Source organism: Ascaphus truei, chromosome 2 (assembly GCF_040206685.1).
Source record: "Ascaphus truei isolate aAscTru1 chromosome 2, aAscTru1.hap1, whole genome shotgun sequence".
Classification (NCBI taxonomy): domain Eukaryota; kingdom Metazoa; phylum Chordata; class Amphibia; order Anura; family Ascaphidae; genus Ascaphus; species Ascaphus truei.
This window is the reverse complement of record NC_134484.1, coordinates 138,665,555-138,683,646: the sequence shown is the minus strand read 5'-3', so window position 1 is coordinate 138,683,646 and position 18,092 is coordinate 138,665,555. Positions and strand designations below refer to the sequence as shown.

The 18,092-nt window shown below is 42.8% G+C and overlaps 1 protein-coding gene across 5 annotated transcripts in view; it reads left to right on the top strand.

Moving 5' to 3' along the window:
• Nucleotides 1–18,092, top strand: part of DLGAP1 (DLG associated protein 1) — a 781,984-nt gene that overhangs the window by 465,913 nt on the left and 297,979 nt on the right. The gene's annotated exons all lie outside the window — the stretch shown is intronic.

Genomic DNA, 18,092 nt, shown 5'->3' with positions numbered 1-18,092 from the left:
AACATCCACTGTTAAAATCCTACCAGGCTGACCGCAAGCCAAGCATGCTCCATGCAAAATGGGGGGGAGATCCTTGCCCAGTGGCCAGCAATTGGCCCGCTCCCTCCCCCCGCCCATAGCATGTGCATGGCGGGGAGATCCTTGCCCAGCGACCAGCAATTGGCCTGCTCCCCCCCCCCTAGCCCAAAGCATTGTAAAATGGGAGGGGGAGATCCTTATCAGCCGATGTTGGGCTGCATTCCCTCCCCTAGGGTCAGCTTAGGCCCAGCCCTAAAGCTGGCGCCCAGCCTTTTACCAGCGTTGATTGGGCATAGGCCAGCCCGGCCCTAAAGCCGGCACCTCCAGCCTGCCGAGCTGTTCTAGGGGCTCCAGCTGAGGGACGGACCCTAAAGTCCTCACTCTTTCTGCGTCTTCTGAGCTTGGCTGGCGCGGCAGCTCTGCTGTGACGAGGAGACAAACTGCTCCTGTGTGATACAAAATCATGTTAATATAACATTCCAACAGCTCAATACAATATCAAAACATTGGGGATGGGTGGGTGGGAATTCCGTTAGCTCTGTCCCTCTCTCCTGGGGGCCCACTCTTTATACCCTCTGCCCCCTCCCCCTGCATGGGAGGGGCAAAGCAGCCTTCCCCACTCCGAGTGGGAAGGGGGGTGGGGGTTAGCTGAACCCCCCAGCTCACGCCAATCAGAACGTCGCAGCCCTTTAAGGAGCCTACGACCCCATGCTGGGGCCTCTGCCTCTTCATAAGTGCTCTGTTAAAATGACTGGAAAGATACAACATAGAACAATAACAAGAAACACTGTAGCACAGGGACAAAAAAAAGCCTATGAATATACATTTCCAATGATCTAAAACACCTTTTATGTCTCATCATTCGGTGATAAAAGAAAGAAGAAAAAAAAGTTGTGTGTCAAACACGAGCATTTTAAGCGAAACTTCTTTGCCTTTTGTCACTTTTTTGTCACAGAAATTGTATTTGCGATGGTGATGTTTTCAATGAAAAATCAAAACACAATTTCAGTGACAAAACGCAAAGAAGTTTGACTTAGAACGTGCGTGCTCGGCACACACACCCTGTTTTAGCTATTTGCATTTCTATATTTATGCTCACTGAATTCCTTGTCTGTGTTTATGTGTGTGTCTTTGTGTGTGTGTGTGTCTGTGTGTGTCACCCTATGCTGCTGCTGTGGTCCTCTGCGCCATGCGCACCATGCTCTGGAGGCCTCTGCGCATGCGAGCCGTGTGCACCAAGCGCTGGAGGCCTCTGCGCATGTGCGTCAAGCACAGGAGACCTCTATGCATGTGCGCCGGAGACTTCTGCGTGTGCACGCTGAGTGCGGGAGCCTCTGCGCATCCGCGCCAAGCACCGGGGCCTTTGCACATGCGCTCCATGCGGGGGAGGCCCCTGCGGATGCACCCCATGGGTGGGAGGCCTCTGCGCATGTGCGCCGAGCTGCCAGCAGAGCCAACGGCCTCTTCTACCAGCAGTGACGTCACCTCCGGGAGTGCACATCCATCACTAACAAGGCAATTTACTCAAAGGGAAATTTTCATATGGTTGGTACCAGCATTGAATGTTCACTTAAAAAAACAGACATTAGTGTATCTTCCAATCATTGCAGCTGTTGGATCTGAATACATCATTCAATCATTTACTATCCCTTTACAAAAGGAGGTGAGGTCTGACCCTGCCAAAATGCTTTATTTTCCTTGATGGATACGTTTCTTTAAACGATCACACAACATTTCTACATTTCTATACTTTAAGGATGCACTACACTTGCACAGAGATATCGCTTACCTTCTATATTAAAGCAAAGCCGTAAGGCAAGTGTAAGGTTTAGAGATGGCATGCAGTACAAGTCTACAAATAGATCAAACGACTTTAAAAAAGTTTTCGTTAAAAAAAACAAAAACCAGAGTTGCTGAGGGATTTCTAGCAAGATAAAATAAATTGGTGCCTGCGTTCATCACTTTGTAGGATGAAAAACCTTCTGAGAGATGTTGTGCTCTGTGGTTTCTGTCTTGTTGAGTTGAAGGCATAGTACGTTTTAGACATGAACTCTTTCTTTTCTAAGATCATTCAATTTAACACTGAATCAAGGGGGAAAAGATGCAGTACATTGAGGCTTGCTGAAATGATTACATTGGCTCATCAGCAAAACATTTAAAGCTGCAGTTCAAGCAATATCCTACATTTAAAAAAATATATATTTTAAAAGGCATTTTTAATGTATTCTAATGTAACCGGGATTTTTGTTCCTATAGCAACCATTTACAATGTCACATCCCCTTCCCCTTCTGAAATAGCTTCACCTTTTTGAGCCCTGTCCTCTCAAACAGTGAACAAATTGAATCTAGTGCCAGCCTGGTCACATGATCTTCCTCAAAGAACTTAGGCTGTCAGTGCAGCAGAAGATTACCCAAGATGCATTTTGTCAACCCCCAGCCGAATTTCAGCAATCGATTACAGGAGAACGGATCAAGCAGCAACGTAGCTAATCACGTGTCAGTGTGTAGATTGTATTGATGCGCATATTGAATGACATTTTTTTTTTTTTTTTTTTTACGACAGTTTGTACTGCAGCTTTAATCTGCTTTGGTTTGAATTATTATTTTTGCATCCTGGAGAGGACAGGTATAGATTAGCCCAGGGGTGGCCAACTCCAATCCTCAAGGGCCACCAAGGTATTTGGGATATCCCTGCTTTAACATGGGTGGCTTAATCAGTGGCTCATTCATTGACTGAGCCACTTATTGAGCCACCTGTGCTGCTGTCCTTAAAACCTGGATATCCTTAAAACCCGGGCCTGTTGGTGGCCCTTGATGACTGGAGTTGGCCACCCCTGGGTTAGTCTATAAACTGGTTAGCTTTAGGCACTGCTCGCTCCCAAATTTTATAATGAAAGGGAAAACGTCTTGCTGCAGAAACCTTGATTCTCTTATTGCTGCAGTGTGATGTCTGTCACTGACTCTCCAGCAGCAATAAAGGACTAAGGCTGCGTCCATACAGCCTTCCCCCGCATGCGTGTCCGTGACGTCACCCGCATGAAGCGGGTGCGTTTTGGACATGCTAGAGGTGCCGTCGGGCGGCGTTTCTAGGGCCGTGTCTGTGACGTCACGTAGCTGGTTTGCCCTCATTGGGTGAACCGCTCACGTGACCTTCCCGTCATGCCGAGAAATTCGTTTCAACTGATTCCTCACGCAACGCGCACCCCCTCCTGCTGTCGTGTTTGCGAGTCCGTGCGGTCTATAGGTGCGATCAATGCCTTAAGGCAATGTGATTGCGCCAGGGTGTGGATGACTCTGCGCGGTCTTCGGCAGCATGGACTGCGCCTTACACTGCAGGAGCTGCTACTTTGTAGTCTTAAAATAAGGACCCATACTGCATGTACCAAGGCAAATGTGGTGCAATTCTGGGGCAAAAAACTGGAGCAGATGTATCTAACAAAAATGTCCCATTGAAATTATGATTTTTGTTTTACACGTGGAGCAGTGCTTTTGCCCCATAATTGCACTTGTTTGACCTTGATACATATGCCCCAATGTTTTCTATATAGCAAACGCATGCATTCGTTGTGCTGTACTGTACAGTTATTTTACTTTGATTTGTAAATAAGATCACTTTTAGTAACTATAGATGTGAGAAACTGCCCCAATTCACTTTTCAAGAGTCCCCCAGATTTTTAAAGAAATGTGCAATTCAGGAACCGATTTTGGCAAGTCCCAGGATCTAAAATGCGTACTGTGACTGCAAATGTCGTCAAAGCCTGCCAAAAATCCACAAAATAACAATATGCATTTGTTATGCAGGATTTTAGGCCCAAAAAAACTGTCAATAAACATTCAAAGAAGTAATAAAAAATCACTGGCAATAAAACGCAATAAAGCACAGTGATTCAAACAAGGGATAACGTGGGATAAAAACAGTGGTATTTCTCCATTATTACTGACATACTGTAACATATCAACATGCTCACTTATTTTCACTTCATCTCTTTCTTCTTTCATTCTCTTTCACTCACCATTGTCTCTCTCATCCTGACATGCGATTTGCACACACATTTGACTAGTTGTCATAAAGTATCAAAATAAAAAAGAAGTTGAGGTATTTTCAAAGTAACACAGGAAGGGACAAACAATAAAACAGAAGCAGTACTTGGCGTATCCGAATATACCATGTTTACCTTTCCTAGTTAATAAAGTGTTGCTGTAATGAGGTAAACATTCCTGATTCATGTAGTTTGAATGGGAACCACTGAATTATTTCAACAGCTGTATTTTCCTCTCCTCCCACTGGTTACACACTAATACCAAGCTATTGAGGATGCCATTATTGAATACACTTTCTTCGCAGCCAGAGTAGAAAAACATATTTGCACACATTTTTCAAACACGTTGCCTGCAAAAAAATAGAAATTCCGGCTCATATTTCTTATTAACATTTACCCTTCGTTGTGTTGTACTACATTTATTATTTCGTAGTACACTACAAAGACACAAGTGTTCATTTAAAGCAGACTTGTCCATTAAAAACACAAGCGTCTATTTATCAAAGTTTTCTGACGTCAAACTGGGACTAAACCAGTTTTAATGAAATGAACCTCTTGAGCCCAGATGGGTTCCAGCACCACAGTGCCACAGCTCCACCAGAACATCGCAGTCACGTGACCGCTCCTCACCAAATCACATGATTGCAGCATCATGTCCTGAACCCCCTCTGAACAGATCATGTTCCGCACTACATCGCAGCTCATCTCCCCTAGAAAAATGAACTGGAAACCCATGATGTAGCCACTATGTCTTGGGGCCCATGAAGTGTCAGACCCCATGCAGTGGTGGCCATTCCAAGACTAAACATAGAATTTTAATTTAATAGTCGACAAAACCGCTTGGCTCACCTAGTCTGCCCATTTTCCTATCTGCTGTGAAACTTGACTCTATTTCATCCTTGGCTTTTTTTTATATGTAGGATAGCTTTATCTATCCGAGCATTTTTTTTAATTCCCCTATTGTATTATTTATTTCTTTATAAAATATTTTACCACGAAGTAATACATTGAGAGTTACCTCTCGTTTTCAAGTATGTCCTGGGCACAGAGTTAAGACAAATAATACATGTTTACAAATACAGTTACATAATGAGCAGGGTATACATTATATACAAGACATTGCATGCACAGTTAAAGATAATTTATATTATGGGCGTATGAAACAGTTACAGACCAGATTAAAATGTGTGACAGCCTTAGATTTGAAAGAACTTAGACTGGTGGTTGGTGTGAGAGTATCTGGTAGGTTGTTCCAGTTTTGGGGTGCACAGTAAGAGAAGGAGGAGCGGCCGGATACTTTGTTGAGCCTTAGGACCATGAACAGTCTTTTGGAGTCTGATCTCAGGTGAAAGGTGCTGCATGTGGTAGGGGTGAGGAGCTTGTTCAGGTATTAGCCTCTACCACCCCTGTTTGAAGGCTATCCCATGCATCCACCTGCGATTTTTGTTGCTCGTATTCTAGCATTATCTGTAAAAGGCAGGCACAGTTCTGTTTCTCATGTAATTGTTGGACTAAGGATGTACCGACCTGGAAAAATTCTTGTGCAATGGCTTAGACTGCACATATTTAAAATTAAATGAACAGATATATACTACTTATGTATGACATCGATGGTGCTGTGTCAATAATCTGTTCTAATTTACCTTCATTTCATGGCATACATTTTTGATGGTGAAAGGGATTTTCATATAATTACTTTTTCTACGAATACTATTATGTCGCTGTCTTTCATAAATCAAGCTACAATGTGGACAATCTATCTCAATAAATTCTCAGCATTTTAGAAACATTTATACTGCTTATAAATAATATTTACTACTAATTTGCAGTGCCGGCCAGTTTAGCAACAAATAAATCAACTGAAATATGGATACATTTAAGTAGATTTTGCATCAGATTGGTAGTTATATAGATTTGTTAACCCTGTAAGTTTCATTGTTTCATGTCGGCTCATGCTTAGGTGACACTAACATTGAAGTCTATCAGAGCAACTGATGTGTAAGAGGATGATACTGATGTTTTCGATGGGGATATTTGTAAAGTTAGGGAGGGTAATTAGTAGAGATATACAAAAATTATGCAGAAATACGAAAAAATATCAGTTGCAGAAATACGCAAAAATGTCAGTACTGTATAAAGGGTAAAGAACATTTTTTCTGGTTTGGAAACTTTAAGGAACATTATGGCAGTAGTCTGGAGGCCAAAGTAATGAACGTGATGTTGTTGGGACATGAGTCAAAGTGATTTGGTAATATTGGTCGAAAATTAAAAACAGGAGGTAAAATAAAAAAGATCACAACACAATGTACCAAGTATTATGGCTTTTAGCACTGTTAACCATATATTACAATATTTGTTATGATATTCTTATTGTTTGATTCTTTTTCCATCACATTGCATTCTGACTTGAAACAGTAGTTAAAGAAGTCCTATGACTTGACACTGACAACAGTTTGTGAAATTGTGCCGAAAGGAGACCATTCCTTTCCACTATATTGGCATGTTTTATCAAATGAAAGTTGAAATAAAACAAAAAAGATCTTTGGATTTAATAAAAAACAACATTTGGAGAATGAAGAATGGTCATCTGATTTTTGTAGGATGTCCTCTTTCCAACTATCAATACAGCTTGTCCTGACAAAGCAATATATTGTATTTGCCCGTTAAAAGGGCATCCCTGAATATAAGGTGACACTACTAATTTCAGTAGTAACTAGAAAGAAAAAAAGTGTACATACACACACACACACACACAGACACACACACACACACACACACACACACACACACACACACACACTCTCTCTCTCTCTGTCTCTGGCTCTGTATCTCTCTCCATCTTTGTGTGTCTGTCTCTCTCTCTCTCTTTCTCTGTGTCTATCTCTTTGTGTGTCTCTGTGTCTCTCTCCATCTCTGTGTGTCTGTCTCTCTCTCTCTCTCTCTCTGTGTCTATCTCTTTGTCTTTGTGTGTCTCTGTGTCTGTCTGTCTCGGTTTGAGCTTCCTGCCACAAGCATCATGGTTGCTTCAGGCCCCCAAGGTACAGTTTCCTCTGTTTTACCCTCCTACCCCATACATCCGACTGCTGATTGGCTCGCAAAATGGATGGGCCCGATTATAAGGTACTTTTCAACTTCACTTTATTGAAAGAAATGTAGCCTTATAATTGGGCAAAACCGGTAATAAGAATCATTTTTACTTTCCATGTTCAATCTGGCCTGTTCCTAACAGAATTAGCCGGCATCCTGCAGAATATAAGGAATTAATATGTTTTGTAAATTGTCTAATTTTTCTTATTACAAATTCCTGAGAGACACATATAATTAAAACATATATTCTGCTTCAAGAAAAGTGATCTGAAACACAATGAATTTGTTGATTCTGCCTAGCTTATAAAATGCCTTAAAAAAAAAAACCTTCTTTGTATAATTCAGGTTATGGAGTATGCACAGTCAAAACTTTGTTATATTGACATAACACAAAAACTTTAATTATAACAGTTTTTTTTATAGTGCTGACTGTACCCAAAACACCATACTTCAATTGTGTGTTTGCAGGCACAAGCTCCTGCCCCATAGACCTTACCACCTGTTTTTGGTATACAACAAAAAACAAAAATGCACAAAGCTACTTCCATGTGACAAAAATACACAGTGCAATACCTTATAGCTCTTGTAAAAAGGGTAATTTAGTTTAACCCTTTGGCCAAAGCATCTTAAGCCTGCTGCCACTTTCAAGGCGTGACCGTTAGCAGGTCCTAACACTCCCTGAGTTAAAATTCTTATTTACCTGTATAATTACAGGAAGAATGATCACATAGGATCTGTCATAACCTGGCAAAATGAAACTGACCTGCCAACTTGGAAAGTGGGGTGGGGCAAGCTTAAACCGTGGGGGGGAGGAGCGACTGTCCTCCCATAAGCAACGGAGACCAGCTGCACACAGTTAACAAAATACAGATTCCAACAAGCTCTGAGAAACCCCAACCATTACCACATAATATATATATGCATATAAGTGTCAAAAGGAGTACTAGTGGTCGTGGCTAAATGTATACAACAAATAACAAAAATGCCCAAAGCTACTTCCATTGTGACAAAAATACACAGTGCAATACCTATACATCTCTTGTAAAAAGGGTCATTTAGTTTAACCCTTTAGCCAAAGCGTCTTAAGCCTGCTGCCAGAGCTTTTTGGGAATCTGTTTAACCTGTTTTTGGTGCCTGAGGCACTTAGAGATAGAATGACTTGCTCAAGGTCACAAGGACCTGACACCAAGAATTGAAGCAAGCTCCCCTGATTCAAACTCAGTGTCATTGTTTGCAGAATCAGTGTCTTTGCTCACTGAGATACGTATTCAGCCCTATCAGTGATCCATACAAGTGTAGGTGTGCACATGCTCCATAGCTACAGTATAAAGCTTGTTATTTGAGCTTCTAACATCTAACACTGAGCAAAATAAGTTGATGCAAATCTGCTTCATCATAATCATGTAAATAGTAAACTATAATACTGCTCCAAGCAACTCCTCCTGTAACCAGCACCCAATACAGATATGTGAAGTTGTCGAAATTCGCTTTGCCCCTGTTTCTCTTGAACCTTTCAAAAAGTTCTAAAATTTTCAAAACACTCCCCTCAAATTTTTGAGACCAAAAAGTTCTGAAAATGTTGCTGTAACTTGTCTAAGTTCTAGTGAAATTAGCTCGAACTTATCCAGCTTCTAGCAAAATGAGCGAATTTCACCAACTGATCTGTATTCAAACAACATCCCACCTTGATGCATTACTTCAAGAATGAAGAACAGTCATAAATGGTGCAATGTGAGCAATTTTTACTCCAATTGCTAAGTGTGATACAGTACATATAGTATGGCCCAAAGTCATGGTCTTTGATTAATTCCTTTTGCTCTCTTGCAACATGCATATGGGGATTGGTTATAAGGAGCAATGGAAGGAACTAGATCATATGTTAATTGACAAACTACAGTATGATAAACGTACATACGTCTTTGCATTATTCCTTTGCATTTTTTGGTCTTAGCTGGTGATATGCATCAACTGTATCAAACTTGCATTTGCTACAATTTGCTTACCATTGCGGTAATTGTATGAGAGCATAATTTAGGTTTTACTTTAAGTATGTGTAAGTTACATTATCAGTATGGATGGTACACGATTCAATGTATACATTAGCGGTGGTTTAGGTTATGTGCTATAAGTTCTTATGAATGTCTAGACCACCAGAGTAGAAGAAAGTAATTCTGACTTTTCAATACTGCTTGAACAAAGCCATTTTTTTTGTATGCCTTGATCTGACTTTTATAGATTTAAATTAAAAAGTAATTAAAAAAGAGAGGATCTGAATCAAGAATGTTACATGCTTATAAATGACTCATTTCAGATATTCTAATGAAACATTCATAACTTTCTTGGCAAGCAGGATAAGATTGCAAACAACGTCAAACATTATATGTTGATCTCTCTAATTAGGCACATTACAGAGCATTGTGGTCACAGTGTTCCTATAATACTGCGGTTAATTGAGGGGCCTTTGTAAGCCCTGGTTTTCGAAACCTGAGATCTAATGGAAGTACATTAGTAAGGCACCTAATACCTGCATAGTCGCACTGGGTTTTCACTGGAATTTCATTGACCTCACCTGGAATACATCGGGTTGGGGGGGGTGGGGGCGGGAGGGGTTAATACTAAGGAACATCACATAATTGCTAACTCGAAACTATTTATTATAATTTAATCATACCTTAGAACAGAAGTGCGCTAACTGGGGGGGCGCAAGATTTTTTTGGTGTGGCTCGGCGCTTACAGAGGCCCCACGCTGTACCCCAGAGCATTTAAATTAAATGCCGGGGGAGCGCGCGAGGCTTCTGTAAGTTCCTTTGGCAATGTGGTGTGAAATGACGCAACGATGTCACATGACACTGTAGACAAGGTAAAGGGGTGGGAGCGTGAGCAGGGGGGGTGGAGCAGGTTGCGTGGCGCAGACTGAAAAGTTTGTGCACCCCGGCCTTAGGTCATATTGGGCCATATTTTTCCCTGCAACCTGTAAATTTGTATTTGGCACTACACTGAGAATAAGACATGCTGCAAGAAGAGGGCTGGATGTCCTAATTGATACAGCTTACTGGATGTAGCTTTCAGACAGCATATGTCTATACATTATTTTATGGGCTAATCACAGTAACACTTAGTGGAATCACAATACAACTAACATACTCATGTATCCCACTCTCTTTAATGGTTAATTTTAAACAGTCCTATTCAAATGTACATTATCTAAAAGGCACAATTATAAATATCCTTGAATACACAGTACCTACTGCTTTTATTTGGTTATAGCTTAGGATTCATGACTAAGTGAAGAAAATGCAATGTTGTGTTTGTTGTGACAAAGCCAATACAAAAATGGCCTTCAGAGGAAGCATTTCACGGTCAAAATAACTATTTATCATACTTGGTCATTATAGAGTACGGAAAGTAATCATCAATGATTCAGAAGTTGCAGAGATCTAGAGTGAATAAAAAACAAATCGGTTTTAGGCAATTACAAAACATAGCTAAATGTTTTCACATCATAATTCTTCCAAATAATAAAAAACAAGTTTATAATCGAGAAGAAAAGTGGAATTTAAGGGCAATACAACATTTTTGGTTTTTGCCTACTTTGCCTGTCATTGTACAGTACTAAACCTAAAACAGCTGAAGAAAGATGAAATAGCTAGTAAAGGTCTTGGACCAAAACGTATAGAAGTACTGTATACTGTACTGTACTTGCGGGTGCTGAAACTCAATGGTGAAATCCCAGAGAAGTGAAGCAAAAAGATTAGCTCCAAAATAGTGGTCAAGTGGTTAATATTCATTCAGCCAACATTTCAGTCCAGCACAACAGACCTTTCTCACCTTTCCGAAACCCCTTGAGAAAGGTCTGATGTGTTGGACCGAAATGTTGGATGAATAAATATTAACAACTTGACTACTATTTTGGAGCATTACTCTTTTCGCTACATTTCTAGACATCTTTGAACATTATGGGATTTTGGGATCCACCACTGGCACTGGGCCCCATTGGCTTTCTTGTAGCTTCAAGAGCAATTACAATGGAAGAGAAATGCTCAAGACTCAAATAAGCAAAACCATTAACAGAGTTTAACCGAGATTCAATGTCTGGGCTAGAGGTCTCCAGAGGCTTGTTCATATAACTATTTAGGCAAAAGTAGTTTTATTTTCACCTGAGGGAAAAAAAACAAACAACAACAACAGGAGACTTAGAAAGTATGTCCCTTCATAATTCATTTCTCAGAAAGAACATGTCTAACTTTTATATTTTTGGGGGGTATTTAAACTTTTAAAAGACCTATTGATGTACCTTGTACGTTATGGGCAGATGCTTGTTTTGTTTAGGTGCTCAGTCAGAGCAGTTAGCTCAATTATCACTGGAAGCAATCATGTGACGCAGAAGTGCCAGGGGTACAGAGGTGGCATCCTGGCACTGGAATGGTTAAGACACACATCTTGCATCATATATTATTGACATTATCAGGATGGTATATATATATATATAAATATATATATATATATATATATATGTATGTATGTATGTATGTATGTATGTATGTATTGTGACAGAAACCATGGGATGGTAATAAATTCCGTATATAGGGCTCCCAGGATACTAGACAGTTTCTATCCTGTTTGGCCTGGGAGTGCAGCCTTATAATACATACACTCCATCCCACAGTTTGGCAAGCGCTGGAACTGAGGGATGAGAGATCCAGACCAGAGTTTGTCTGCTGCCTGATTTCTGTCACCTGTCATGCTAATTAGGAATCAGGTATGAAAGACTGATTTCCTGTTTGCTCTGGTCTCCCCACAAGAGCCAGGAGGCTGGAAGGCTGCTGAACTACAGAGGGGAGAAGCCTCTTCCCCAAACAGGTTCAATCTTTCTGTTCATTTGTGTAAGACTGCAAAAGTACCGTGTTTTGATGTTGGAAGTGGAAAAGCCACTTCCAACCCTGAGTCAGGGATATCTAAGTTAAGTTATCGCTCAGGTGAGCAGCTTTTGTTTTGATCTGTTTTCTGTTGTATGCACTGTGGCAGTCTCAGTGCCTGGGACTGAATAAACCAGGCATAGCCTGTTTAAAGGAACAGTACGTGACGCCTCATCATTTAACCTACCCTAAAAGACCGTGTTCTAAACAGTCCCGGACAAACGACGGAGCCCCGGAGTAAGCCGTTTGTCACATATGGTGGAGAATTCGGGCAGAGCACTAGGGGGTCTGCGGGTTGAAGAACTTTGAAAAAAAAAAAAAAAAAGTTTTTTTCATCCTCTGCAAACAAGATGGAAGACGTGGTGGGTTCGCTGGTACGCAATGTCGCTGCCCAGAAAGACGCGAATGAAACCCAGCAACAGCTGTTAATAGCCCAGCAAGAAACTAATGCAAACCAGCAGCAGACGAATGCAGCCCAGCAACAGCTGCTAATAGCCCAGCAAGAGATTAATGCCAACCAGCAACAGGCGAATGCCAACCAGCAACAGGCGAATGCAAACCAGCAACAGACGAATGAAGCCCTGCAAAACGCGAATGCAAACCAGCAAGAGACAAACCGCTTGCTGAGAGAGGAGCAACAGCGGTTCGCTCAGGGCTTACAGCAGGAACTCGAGATCCTGAGGGGGACTATCAGTAACCTTCCACTGGTAGCGGCAGCCCCAGTTCCGAAAATGACCAGGGCAAGCCACTACCTTCAGAAGATGGGACCCTCGGATGATGTGGAAGCCTATCTTCTCACGTTTGAACGCACGGCACAGAGAGAGGGATGGCCAGAAGCTGAGTGGGCTGGTCTAATCGCACCCTTCCTAAGCGGCGAACCCCAGAAGGCTTACTTTGATCTAGAGCCAGCCGAAGCTAACGTCTATGCAAAATTGAAGTTCGAGATCCTCGCCCGCCTCGGCGTAACCACGGCTGTTCGCGCCCAAAGGTTTCACGCATGGTCCTTCACGATGGATAAAGCCACCCGAAGCCAGATGTATGACCTCATCCACCTCGCCCGGAAGTGGCTACAACCCGAGATCAACTCAGCCAGCCACATCGTGGAACGGTTGGTCATGGACCAGTTCTTGAGGAAACTTCCCTCTGCCTTACGCCGTTGGGTCAGTCGGAGTGACCCCCACAATGCGGATGAGCTTGTGGCCCTCGTAGAAAGGTACAATGCAGCAGAAGAGCACCCGCAACCCACAGTCGTGGAGCAACCCCACTACCCGAGGTTCCAGGACTCTTCCAGAGACGGTAAAAGGGTACCGGGGTTAAGGGGCGCTGAAGAGCGGCGACCACCTTCACGCAGCACCAGCAACAGTGGTTCGCACACTAAGGGCAATAGCCAACATGGGGAGCCGGGAAAAGGCTCTAAGTGGGACACAGACTATGTACCTAAATGTGTAAATTGTCATGAGAGGGGCCACACAGCAAAAATCTGCCCACTAAATGATGAGCCCATGCAATGCAACAGCGTGGAACCTTATTCGCTGTTGTCCCAATGTATGGGCCCTAGCCCAGAGGACCCCTTGAATAACCACCTGTGGGCATTTGTAAAGGTTAATGGTAAGAGGGTTCGGGCACTTCTTGACTCTGGGAGCATGGTCACACTAGTGTCCGAATACCTCTTGCCCATTAAGAAGAAACAGGGAAACAGTTCACAAAGAGTGGCAATTTGTTGTATACATGGGGATAATCATGAATATTCCACTGTTGATGGTTTTTTTGAAACAGAGTTTGGTTCTTTAGATTTCAAGGTGGGTATTGTACCCAAACTGGCACATGATGTGTTAATAGGGACCGACTTTCCCCATTTTCTAAAAATGTGGTCCCCCGCTCAGAATAGCGCCCAGAGTTCAATAGCGGACCATAACGAAGTATTAGAAGAAACAAATCCTTTCCCTTTTTCAGAAATGGAGGTTGACGAGGGCCCAAATAAGAAGGGGGAAAAGGAGGAGTGCTGTAAAATTCCCTTCCCCATCACTACTTTGGTAGGGAATACCCCAAATCAAGATGTTGAGCAGACACTTACCACCCCAGAACCGGATAAGACCCTCGCTGACCTAGAGGTCAGTCCTGGGAGTTTTAAGAAGGCCCAGTGGGAGGACCCCACATTAGCGGTAGCAAGGGGAAATATACGGGACCAGAATAGTACTCCTGGCCAACCAGATAGGTCACTTGCTTACCCCTACTTCGAGGTAGAGAACGACCTAGTATATCGGGTTGATAAAAGGAAATCAGTTACAACTAAACAATTGTTGGTACCACGGACATTCCGTAACGTAGTATTACACCTCGCACATAGTCATCCATTGGGGGGACACATAGGGGTGGAAAAGACAAAAGAAAAGGTTCTCCGAAGCTTCTATTGGCCTGGGGTTCTGGCACAAATTACGAATTATTGTTCCTCATGCCCAGAATGTCAGATCACCGCCCCGTTCAAGGCGTACCGCAGCCCATTGGTACCCCTTCCCATAATAGAGGTACCATTTGACCGGATTGCTATGGATCTAGTAGGACCCCTAATAAAGTCTGCTAGGGGACATCAGCATATATTGGTAATATTAGATTATGCCACCCGATATCCGGAGGCAGTTCCCCTACGTAGCACCTCAGCTAAAAACATAGCAAAAGAGTTAGTAGTTCTGTTTTCCCGGGTCGGGATTCCTAAAGAGATTCTATCTGACCAGGGAACACCATTTATGTCCCAAGTAACGAAAGAGCTATGTAAACTCCTAAAAATCAAGCATCTCAGAACCTCAGTCTATCATCCACAAACAGATGGTTTAGTGGAAAGGTTCAATAAAACCTTAAAGAGCATGTTACGGCGGGCGGTTGATAACGATGGGAAAAACTGGGATTGTTTGTTACCGTACCTGTTATTTGCCATTAGGGAAGTTCCCCAATCATCCACAGGCTTCTCCCCGTTTGAACTATTGTATGGCCGACACCCAAGGGGCTTACTGGATATAGCCAAAGAGACTTGGGAACACGAGGTTACCCCTTACAGAAGTGTAATAGAGCATGTTGCCCAGATGCAGGACCGCATTGCTGCAGTCCTACCCATAGTGAGGGTACACATGGAGAAAGCTCAAGAAGCACAGAGGAATACATATAATAAGGGTGCTAGGGTCAGAATTTTTTCTCCAGGTGATAGGGTACTAGTTCTGGTTCCCACCGTGGAGAGTAAATTCCTTGCTAAATGGCATGGGCCATATGAGGTCTTGGAAAGAGTGGGAGAAGTAAATTATAAGGTAAGACAGCCAGGTAGGAGGAAACCTGAGCAAATTTACCATATAAACCTACTCAAGCCCTGGAAAGATAGAGAAGTCTTGTTAACCCTAGTACCCCCAGGTCCGTCAGAGAATCAAGAAACTGACCCAGAGGTTAGCATAGCTGAAACCCTGTCTGTTCATCAGAAACGAGAGGTTCAGAATTTAGTGAAAAGAAACAAAGAAATCTTTTCTATACGGCCAGGTAGAACTAGCGTAATTGAACATGACCTAGTCTCTGAACCGGGGGTCCGAGTTAACCTTAAACCGTATCGAATCCCAGAGGCCAAAAGAAAGGCTATAAGTTTAGAGGTTAAAAAAATGCTAAAACTAGGTGTAATTGAGGAATCCCAAAGTGGGTGGAACAGCCCTATAGTCTTAGTCCCAAAGCCAGATGGTACAACAAGGTTTTGTAATGACTACCGGAAACTAAACGCGGTGTCAAAATTTGATACTTATCCTATGCCCAGGGTAGATGAACTTGTAGAGAGACTGGGCAAAGCCCGATATCTCACAACCCTAGACCTAACAAAAGGGTACTGGCAGGTTCCCCTCACAGAAAGGGCAAAAGAAAAGACAGCCTTCTCAACCCCAGACGGCCTCTTTCAGTATAAGGTGTTGCCTTTTGGCTTACATGGAGCTCCCGCCACATTCCAAAGAATGATGGATAAAATTTTAAAACCACATGCTCGGTATGCTGCCGCCTACCTGGATGATGTGGTAATCCATAGTGAAGATTGGCAATCCCACCTTCCAAAGGTCCAAGCTGTGCTTGACGCAGTCCGGTCTGCTGGACTAACTGCTAACCCCGCTAAATGCACTATTGGTCTGGAGGAGGCCAAGTATCTGGGATATTCTATTGGCAGAGGTTTACTCAAACCCCAAACACTCAAAGTGGAGGCGATACAAAATTGGCCAAGGCCAGTTACAAAAAAACAAGTAAGGACCTTTTTGGGGTTAATTGGGTACTATAGAAGGTTTATTCCCAATTTTGCAACTAAGGCAACCCCACTAACTGACCTCACAAAAGCAAGAGGACCGCTAATGGTAAAGTTGTCCCCCGAAACCGAACAGGCCTTTAGAAGCCTGAAAGAAGCTCTCTGTGCCCAACCAGTGTTGGTCACACCTGACTTCTCCAAAGAGTTCGTAGTCCAAACCGACGCATCTGAGGTAGGGCTGGGGGCGGTACTCTCCCAGGAGTCTCAAGGTGAGGAGCACCCCATCCTTTATTTAAGTAGGAAACTAAATCCCCAGGAGAAAAATTACTCCATAGTAGAGAAAGAGTGTCTCGCAATAAAGTGGGCTGTAGAGACGCTCAAATACTACCTGTTGGGGAGAAAATTCCGGTTGGTCACAGATCATGCACCCCTTACCTGGATGTGTCAAAACAGGGAAAAGAATGCTAGAGTGACCAGGTGGTTCCTAAGCCTACAACCCTTTAAATTTTCTGTGGAACACAGGTCAGGGCACAAACATGGCAATGCTGACGGGTTGTCAAGGATGCACTCCCTAATATCCATGGTCGCTCATCCCTTGAGGTCTGAGCTGGGGGGGAGGATATGTGACAGAAACCAGGGGATGGTAATAAATTCCGTATATAGGGCTCCCAGGATACTAGACAGTTTCTATCCTGTTTGGCCTGGGAGTGCAGCCTTATAATACATACACTCCATCCCACAGTTTGGCAAGCGCTGGAACTGAGGGATGAGAGATCCAGACCAGAGTTTGTCTGCTGCCTGATTTCTGTCACCTGTCATGCTAATTAGGAATCAGGTATGAAAGACTGATTTCCTGTTTGCTCTGGTCTCCCCACAAGAGCCAGGAGGCTGGAAGGCTGCTGAACTACAGAGGGGAGAAGCCTCTTCCCCAAACAGGTTCAATCTTTCTGTTCATTTGTGTAAGACTGCAAAAGTACCGTGTTTTGATGTTGGAAGTGGAAAAGCCACTTCCAACCCTGAGTCAGGGATATCTAAGTTAAGTTATCGCTCAGGTGAGCAGCTTTTGTTTTGATCTGTTTTCTGTTGTATGCACTGTGGCAGTCTCAGTGCCTGGGACTGAATAAACCAGGCATAGCCTGTTTAAAGGAACAGTACGTGACGCCTCATCATTTAACCTACCCTAAAAGACCGTGTTCTAAACAGTCCCGGACAAACGACGGAGCCCCGGAGTAAGCCGTTTGTCACAGTATGTATATAATTGTTGTCATCATCTAACCACAGCACAAACCAGCTTTATATTAAGTCCATTTCAGACGTAGCTTATGTTTTCTTGCTCTACCACTGTCCTTGGGAAGCAGAGCATGAGGCAATTCCTGTTACATAACTGCATGCAAAGTTTGCATAATTGTGTGCAATAATTAGGCTCATCTGAGCACATTAAGTGGAGCTGAGTAGTGTTTTTTCAAGCAATCCTAAATCTAGCATTGCCTGCATATGATGGACATAGAGGGGACTAAAAAACAGCTAAAATAGCATAAACAACAACATACTGATTTGTTTAGAACAATTGAAGAGGTTTCGTTTTTCGCATTTATTTCATTTATAGTTAGACAAACCATTATATCAGAGTTACACAGGTAAGCTCAGAAAACACTCAAAAGTTTCTCCGCGCTGCAAACCAAAATCCCTGCTGCCAGTGCAGAGAGAAATGTGCACCGCTCCTACAGTAGCATGTTTTTGTTTGTATCTAGGTTCTCTGTGTGACACTTGCAAACTAGA